The sequence below is a fragment of the Ambystoma mexicanum genome, chromosome 5q (assembly GCF_040938575.1).
Source record: "Ambystoma mexicanum isolate Mex_15411 chromosome 5q, UKY_AmexF1_1, whole genome shotgun sequence".
NCBI classification, from domain to species: Eukaryota; Metazoa; Chordata; class Amphibia; order Caudata; family Ambystomatidae; genus Ambystoma; species Ambystoma mexicanum.
This window is the reverse complement of record NC_090933.1, coordinates 597,886,260-597,895,849: the sequence shown is the minus strand read 5'-3', so window position 1 is coordinate 597,895,849 and position 9,590 is coordinate 597,886,260.

Sequence of the window (9,590 nt, the reverse complement as noted above, 5' to 3'; positions counted from 1 at the left end):
CAGCTACGCCCCGGCGCCTAGAGGAAAAAAGACAAGAACAAAGGTGAGAGGGAGAAAAGGAATAAGGAAAGCTCAGTTTCCTTTTAAGTCTTACCTGTTGGATTATTCCCACTGCATTTCGGGTCCTGCCGCTTCCTGGCATCTCCGGACCCCGGCCCCTATGGGGAAAAAAGACAAAGACATTGAATGAGCGAATGCAAAGACATTACCTGAGCGCTCATCCAGAACTGTTTCACTTCGGGTTGGCGCCATATCTCCGGCACTCCGAACCCCGGCCCCTAAGGGGAAAAAGACATAAGCATTAGCGCTTGCTGCAATTAGACAACGAACATTATTATTAAGCTTGAACTTTTGAACAGAACTTTTACAGCGCCTTACCTGAACAGTCAAGCTTACCTGAACTCCCATCAATCCTCAATCCAGTGAAGTAACTGGGTTTCAACGCGCCCCTGCATCAGAAGCAGGATGGAGAGCTTATCCTTCCAAGCCCTAAGGTGAGGCTTCACGGGGAATCGTGGAGGAGGTATCGTGGAGGGTTGGAAGGGAGTGGGAGGCTTGAGCATTGTTCCACAGTTGGTAATACTCCCTTTTCACGCACAGGAGGGTATCCAACGAGCCAGGGAAGCCAGAATAGAGGGGCCCTTCCTGTCCATCTTCAGAGTTCTGCGCCTTCGACGCCGCGCCTCCGTGGGAACCAGGTGAGCGTTACACCTACAAACAGTTGGTATGCTTGCCTAATCCTAGCCAGTCTGCTGATGTAAAAGCTTAGAGCTCGCCTTGGGTCCAGCCTATGTAGCCTTTCCTCCTCTTTCCCCGGATGGGGAGGAGGGTAGAACGAAGGTAAGGTAATTTTCTGAGTGATGTGAAATTCAGAAACCACCTTTGGGAGGAAATTAGGATTCACCTGTAGGACAACTTTGTCCTTATGGAAAATTGTATGGGGGGGGTTTACAAGAAAGAGCTTGTAATTCGCTCACCCTCCTAGCAGATGTTAGTCCTACCAATAGGACAGTTTTAAGAGTGAGAAATCTCAGCGAACAAGAGTGGAGTGGTTCGAAGGGAGTACCCATTAGGAAGTTTAAGACTAAATTTAAGTCCCATAAGGGAACTTGGAATGGTCTTGGAGGATAAACATTAGTTAATCCCTTGAGAAATTGTATTACTAGGGGTAGTTTGAAATACGATGGTTCCTCCGCAGTGCGCTTGAAGATTGATAGCGCTGCGAGATAGCCTTTTACAGTGCCAACTTGAAGGCCTGAGTTTGCCAAGTAGAGTAGAAACGATAACGCCGTTGGTGTACCGCATGAAAAAGGGTCAATATTCTCTTCTCTACACCAGCTGCAAAATTTGTTCCAACGGCAGCGGTATAAAGACTTTGTTGCTGGCCTTCTGGCCGAAAGCAACACCTCCATGACGTCATCAGGGAGGTCCCAATCCTTGTACCTTACCCTTTCAGAAGCCAAGCGTGAAGGTTGAGGGTTCTGATGTCTGGATGGAGAACCTGACCTCCCTTCTGCGAGAGAAGATTCTCTTTGAGTGGAAGACGGATTGGAGGGCTGATGGACATATCTAGAAGGTCCGGGTACCACGTTGTCCTGGCCCGGTCCGGGCAATTAGGATCATGGTTTTCCGGAATCTTCTAAACCTCCTGATCATTTGAGGAATAACAGGGACTGGTGGAAACGCGTAAAGGAGTGGGAACTCCCAGTCCACTACGAACGCGTCCCCTAGAGCTCCTCTCGGGGGAAATTCCCTTGAACAGATCGCACTTCCTGTTGGCGCTGGTGGTGAACAGATCCACCTGAAGGGTTCCCCAAAGGGCGAAGATCTCTTGAAGGACTTCCTGAGCTAGCTCCCACTTGTGGGAGACTGTGCTCTGCCTGCTCAGAGTGTCCGCTGTCAAGTTCTTCTCTCCGGCTAGGTGGACTGCCGATAGAGAGATTCCTTCCTGAATTGCCCAAAACCAGAGCTGCATTGCCTCTCTGCACAGTGGCAGTGACCCTACGCCTCCTCTTTTGTTGAGGTAGTGCATGGCCACTGTGTTGTCCGTCATTATCAGGACATTTCTCCCCTGTACTGATGGCAGGAAAGCTTTCAGCGCTAGTCTGATCGCTCTCAGCTCCAATAGGTTGATGTGTAGTCTGGACTCCGATGGAGACCAACGACCGCTGATGGTCAAGTCGTTGGCATGGGCTCCCCACCCCATGAGTGAGGCGTCTGTGACTACAGTTATCTCCGGCCATGGTTGCCAAAACAGTTCTCCTTTCAAGATGTTCTCTGGATAGGCCCACCATTGAAGGTCGTGGGCTACCTTGTCCGGAATCCGGAGGAGATCTGTCATTCTTCCTGAGTTTTGTGACCACTGGCTCCTTAGTGCCCACTGGAGAGATCTCATTCTCAGGCAAGCCTCTGGCACAAGGAAGATGCAGGATGCCATGAGGCCTAGCAATCTCAAAAAGTCGACGGCTGGGAGATGTTGGGCATTTTGAAACTTGTTGACCATCTGCAGAATATCTTGAGCCCTCACCTCTGGTGCCGAGGCTTTTCCCAGGGAAGTGTCCAGGACCGCTCCAATGAACTGGAGTCTCTGTGATGGTATCATCTGTGACTTCTTTAAATTGGGGGAGAAGCCCAGTTTGTGAAGGAAGTGTCAGACATAATCTAGCTGGATCTGAGCTTGTTTCGAAGATACAGCTCTGATCAGCCAGTCGTCCAGGTAGGAGTAGACGTGAATCCCTTCCCTCCTTAGACTTGCAGCCACTACCGACATTAGCTTGGTGAAGACCCTCGGGGCGGAGGTCAGGCCAAATGGCAGAACTCGAAATTGATAATGAGAGCCGCCAATTGCGAACCTCAGGTATCTCCTGTGTTTGAGATGGACTGGCACATGGAAATAAGCATCCTGGAGGTCCAGAGATGCCAGCCAGTCCTGGATATGGAGGGCCTGAAGGATCTGAGATAGTTACATCTTGAACTTGTCCTTCCTGAGGAACTTGTTCAATTCTCCTAAGTCCAAGATGGATCTCAGTCCTCCGTCCTTCTTCGGTATGAGAAAGTAGGGGGATTACCAGCCCTTGTTCCTCTCCGCTACAGGTACCGGTTCTATGGCACCTTTCTCTAGCAGGTCTACAATTTCCTGCAAGAGGAGCAGATCTGGAACTTTTAGAGAGCTGTGCCCCGGTGGATGACTCTGACGGATGTGTAGGAAGGGTAGGCAGTAACCCTGGGCAACTGTCTCCAATGCCCAAACATCTGACGTAATAGCCTGCCATTCCGTCAGATGGTGAGTTAACCTGCAGCCTAGAGGTGTTTTGTGTGGAAAGACCTCAGAGTGGTTTGGGAGCGGCTGATGCAGATGCCGAGGGTAAAGAGGCACCTGCTGCTGCTGCGGCCTTAATACTTTTGACCCGTCCACCTCGGGTGGATCTCCTTTGGCCTCTTTGAGCCGGCTGTCCTCTGCCTCTCCCGAATGCGGAATAATAGCGAAAGGACTTTCCTCTCCCAGAGGTTCCTGAGGGGCGAAATGGAGTTTGGCGGATTGCAGCTCCTAATGATTTTGCTGCTGCTTTAGATGTTTGCAACTTTTCCAGACGGTCATCAGCCTTTTTACCGAATAAATAAGAGCCGTCAAAGGGCATATTCAAAAGTCTGGCCTGTACATCTGGGGCAAAGCCAGACTTTCGCAACCACACATGCCTGCGGATTGTAGTATTTGCCGCCATGGCCCTGCTGATACTGTCAGCGGAATCGATGCCAGTTTGGAGAGATTCGCACATGGCATCTTTGCCATCTTTAATGATGTTAAGAAGGCTTCCCTTTCCTCTCCTTCCGGTATGCAGTCAGCCGCTGGTGAAGCACACTCCCACAGTGTGTGACTGAACCTGGCGAGCGTACAAGTGGCGTTGATGGACTTCAACGCCATACTACAAGCAGAAAATACTTTTTTTTTCCATAGAATCATACCTTTTGTCATCTCTATCCTGTGGGACAGTAGGGTAAGCAGATCTGCTGCTTGATGAAGTTGCCGCTTGAACCACCAGGCTCTCTGGAGTCGGGTGTTTTGATAAATATTCAGGGTCAGCCGCAGCTACCCTATACTTGGTTGACAATCTTTTATTGACTGCAGGGATAACCTCAGGAGTTTCCCAATTTGATGAAATCTTCCTTTGTAAGGCTGCATGGAAGGGGACCACAGGATCCTCCTGTGGACCTTTGTCTAGTATGTCTGTAAGGTCATCCTGTTGAAAAACAGGTGAAGGCGCAGACCAACCCATGAATTCAATAATCCTTGCCATTAGGGTGCTATAGGGGGATTCGCCATGTTCCCTTGGGTCTGGTTTGACAAATTACACTTCTGGGGAAGTGTCCAGCCCACTTGCCTCATGTAATGATTCCTGTAGGTCTTTCAACTTTCTTTCCTCAGAGGTAAAATCCTCTGAAACAGGTGGTGTGGTCCTCTGCAGCTCAAAGGGTCTTTCCTGGTCCGAATCCTCCTTCATAGATTGAAGATAATCTGGGGTACTCTGACCTCAGAAATGGTGTAAAACCCATTTCTAAGGCAGAAGGAGCCAAACTCGTCATTAATGGGCGAGAAAACGTCAATGTCGTTGACGCCGATGTGAAAGGCTTCGAAGGCGCTGAGAAAGGCGCCGAGAAACCCGGAAGAGGTCTCGAAGAACTCGAGAGGATCGGGATCCTACTCGAGGATGTTGACGTTCTCGGCTTCGTGCCGGAGGCTCTTGGTATAACCGTTGGCTGTGAAGTAGCCGTGGTTTTCTCTTTTATCGGCATCGATGTCAGCGATGGCGTCGATTCGATCGACCGATGCGTCGAAGAACCCTTCGACAACGGCATCGATGGCTCCCATCCATGTGTCGAAGATGGTGCCTTCCTACCCGATGGCCCGTGGCGCTCTCGGGTGGACTCTTTCGGCGGGTGCAACGACTCGCAGCGTTTCAATTTTTTGGGGGTTTTCCACCCAGGGTATCACCCTCAGCTGTCTTCGAGGGGGTCGAAGCCGCTATCTCGAAGACACTTAGCATTTTCTTCCTGAATTCCTCCCACTCAGCCTGAGAGCTGTGTTTTGTGGGGCAGGAGAACCTTTCTGGGGAAGCAGAAGACGAGGAAGGGGATCTTCAGCGTCTCTTCTTTGAGTGTCTAGATCTCGACGAGTGGTGGGAGCTACTACGAGACCTAGACTGGGAATGCTTTCAACGGCGAGGAGACTAATGCCTTGACCAAAGAAACTTTCAAGGAGGTTTTGACTGACTTGCCTCTCTCGAGCTTCCCCTTGCGCTCCTTCAAGGCTTTCGCCGTCATGGACATGCAGTCCTCACATTCCGAACAATGGTGCTCGACTCCCAAGCACCACAAGCAGATCTTGTGAGGATCCGTTATCGACATTTTCTTTCCGCAGTCTCGACATTTTTTGAAGCCGGACCGCAGAGTCGTCGGTTCGGATGAAGAAGCCATCGAGGCGGAGTTGGTTTTATCAAGTAAATATAAGAGGTTTATTCTGACTGAACTGAGCAACGATATTCCGAGGCCCCACGAAGCGCGGAAAAACGGAACTGAGCAACGGACGCCGCGCGTGGCTATTTATGGGCATGGTGACGTCGGCGCCGATACGGTGGCTGTCGAGGGACATCGACTCGGCAGATGTCGACGCCCTCTACAGAGAAAAAAATTTCCAAGGCCAGCAAGCTGGAGGCGAATTATCAAAGATAAGGAATACGTCGGAGGACACAATCCCTTCGAATAGTAAAGATCGGGGATATATTGACAGAAGGCAAGCTAACCCCCTTTGAGGAACTTACTAACAGGTTTGATCTCCCCACCACAGAACACTACCACTACCGTCAGCTGGCGCACATCTCCCACACTCTCAGACATGCCAGAATGTACACCACTAGAGAGGAACATCGTCTCAGAAGGCATACCTACTAGAATCACCTCCATAATGTATAATGTTATAACCTCTTTTGCTACACATAAATTCTCTAGGCTCAAATTGAAGTGGGAAGTAGATATTGGGCCGATACAATCTGAAGATTGGCTGATGGCACAGATGTACCCACGGGAAACCGCAATCTCAAGACTCTGGCTGCTACAGCTCAAAATCCTACACAGAGACTCCGAGCAGGATCTCCAGGTTTGCGCGCTCTGGCCCCTGGCTCTGCCCTCGCTACGGCGCGAAGGATGCTGGGCATTTACACATGTTCTGGGATTGCCCGGCACTGGCCACATTCTGGAGTAAGATCATGGAAACCCTGTCTGCAATCACTGATTCTGTGGTTGATCCTGACTCGATGGGGGTTCTGTTTGGGGTGTGGCAGCCTGGGGGGGCTAAAGACATTAAGTCAGTTGTGTAGTAGCCAAGAAATGTGTCTTGCAGAATTGGAAGAGCTCCACCCCCCCCTTCATTCCAGAAATGGCTAAACTTACTCACCTGGTCCCGTAATTGCGAGGAAGAATTCCTGGGCATGCTCCCAGCCCGCTCGCGTCCCCAAAATATATGGTCCGCATTCAACAGCTACTTGAATAGATTAAATGACACCTCCTCGGTGGACGAGTCCCGCCCAGCCCTCTCCTTGAACTGTTTGAGAACTTGATGCTCCGTGATATTTCGTTGCTCAACCACTGTTGTCCTACTGCTGGCTGTATGCCCTTGTGGTTATTACACATGTACCAAATTTGTTTTTGACTGCTCTGATGTGTGTGTATGCTATAGGCCTCTGTCAACAAAAAGAAACGTTTTTTTTTAAAAAAAATCCTACACAGAGTCTATTATCCCCAGGTTTCACTGTACCGCTGGAACCGTGCCACCAACCCCAACTGTCTTCATGGTCTTCAGGGAGAGGGTACTTTCTTTCATATCTTGTGGGAATTCCTCCGGATCCAAAGATACTAGCCTCGATGTTGTAATAAACTAACTGAAGTCCTGGGACAGGATATACCAATGGACCCTAGAATGATGCTATTGGGTATTGAGGAGGAGGGAACTAACACGCTTTGAGAAACTATTTCTCTCCACGGCCACAGGGCTGATAAAAACAGATTATAGCCCAACTGTGGGAATCCAGCGTCACCCCGCACTTTTTGCAATATGTAGCAGATGTAAATGTGTATGATAATGGAGCAACATGTGTATATATACGGCCAGAGGTTGTCCTGGGAAGGCAAAAAAGATTTGGCAAAAGTGTGAGGAAGCGAACTAACATGTACCTTAACAGACGATATCAAACAATGTAACAGAATGGTGATGAGGAATGAATAATTTTGAATGTGGATTGTGAATGTTCTATTATCTGTGTTTCAAAATAAATAAAAATGTTACATAAAAAAAATAATGAAGTTTTACAGCTTCATAGTGTCTCAGCGAAGTTTTCAGCAGTGATGCTGGACAGAGACCAAGAGGGTCCTCAACATTGCCACTGGTATGAGATCCAAAGGCCTTGAACCCACACTGCCACACGCCCACTCCCGGGAAGGAATTGTTCACGCCACGGTGCAGAAGAAAATATGAATTCACCTATTTTGATCTCCTCTTAACTTGACAAATTGCCTGAGGTCCTGTGCAGGAAGTGCAGAGAGGATTTCTTCCCAGAACACCAAATCTTTCTTTCGTGCCAAGTCAGAGAGCATCACAGGATGTGCATACGTCCCAGCGATGATCGGAGCCCAACCACTCCAGAGACAAGGATTGTGGGTGCTGCACTGGATAGTAACTCGAACACAACCTGCAACAAGAAAACCTTGAAATCCCGGCACAAAGATTTAAACAAAACAAAGGGACAAAAAGAAAACGAAGAAACACTTTGTGACTGGCCCTATCAACATGGAAAATGGTACTCTCAGGTGTAGGAATTTGGAGGACTTTTTGTTTGCTGTGCAAATGTACCAGTCGCATCCCCATAGGAAGGACACCCATGAAGAATGGCGGAAAGGGGATGGGACGTAGGAGAACCTTAAAGATGGCTTGTGCAGGGTCCAAGTTCTAAAGATCCCGGATTATATACAGGAATACACCTTCATCTAGGTCAAGCACACAGTGTCCAGGACAATGTTCATCACATTGGCCACCATTTCTACGTGGTGCAGTGCCTCTCCGCCAATTATGTCTCCACCTGATTTTCCTTTGATAGGTGTGGGAAACATGAGGGTATTCTCACCCCTAAAACCACTGGATCCTCTGCTCAGGTGGCCAGGGAAAGGCCATCGCTCTTGGATCCTGACCCTGGAGATGGAGAAGCAAGGGAGGATCACCTGGGTGGAGGGTCCTCTGAGATTAGGAGTGAGATGCCAACAGGAGAGACATGGCACCCCCGCTTTCCCTATTAATGACCAATCTAACCCTCCCCTGACCTTTATGGGCTACTACAAGACCTCTTGCCTCATTTGCCCACATTTACCATTTGAAGCCTAAGTGAGGATCCACACCTGAAACCTGGTAAGCGGTTGCAGGCGATTAAATGAGGGTTAGAGAACAGTGAGAAGAGCCACAGGGAGGCCTGTGTGGGACAGACCAGCAGGGGACCCTTTTTATGGGGATGCAGTCGTAGTGGGACCGGAGAAGGAGCCAGGACACCAGCATGAATTCAAGAGGACTTTTGGGGCCCAAACCAAGTGGCCTGTGTCGTTGCCACAGGTGTTGGACCCTCCGGATCTGCAAGGAAAGCAGAGAGAGAAGGCTGCACGCGTCCGGAGAAAAGCATCTGGAAGTGCCAGCATGCAGAGGAAAATACCTGACAGGCGAGCAGGGCTTGGAAAGGTTGCCCTGCCTGCCTCGCGAGTGGAGAGGAAGCAACAGAGGCTGTCAGAAGGAGGCGCAGAGAGCCGGTGAGTTTCAGAGAAAGCACTTGGGCACCAGTGCGCTCCTAGCAGTCCGTAAACAGGCGACAGTCCTTGAAAATAAACACAAATAATGTATATCGAATCCCGAACTGAATGGAAAGTTGAAGCTAGACATATTAAATACTGAACGCAATTCAACTTTAATGTCAAAGCAAATATCAGAGGACAGCCAAAGTGCCTATGTGACGGCAAACTAAGTAAAAGGCACAAGTGTGAAAGAGTGCCATAGAAAGGTGGGGTATGAAAAAAAAAAGTTAACTTGAGTGAATGCAGTGCGGCAAGGCCAAAGACTGGCAAGAGGTGTGTGACACGTGATGGCAGAACCAAGAGTGTGACAAAAAGAAGCCAGCGCAGTATAAAACTGTGCATAAAGCCAAGAGGCCAACAAACGGGAATTAAGTGGATATGACATGGTACACAGGGGCAAGTGCTGAAGAACCTGTGTGGGATGTAGAGCCCAAGGATCCTGGTTGCGTGACTTGTAATGGGTGGACCGTGTGGTCTGACAACTGCACCTAGACCATTGAGGCCTGAATGAGGAAAACCAACGACATTGTGAAACCAAACCAAGGAGAAGCATTGCAAGTAAACTGGTGAGGCAAACCAGAAGGAGGGTCAGGTTGACCTGGAGTTATGTTATATTTTTGAAAAGACTGAAACAAGTATAAGTGGCAGAGTTAAATACTTAGGGAAGGGAACCCCGAGATTTGAGGCACGGCATGTGTCGTCTTGAGAAC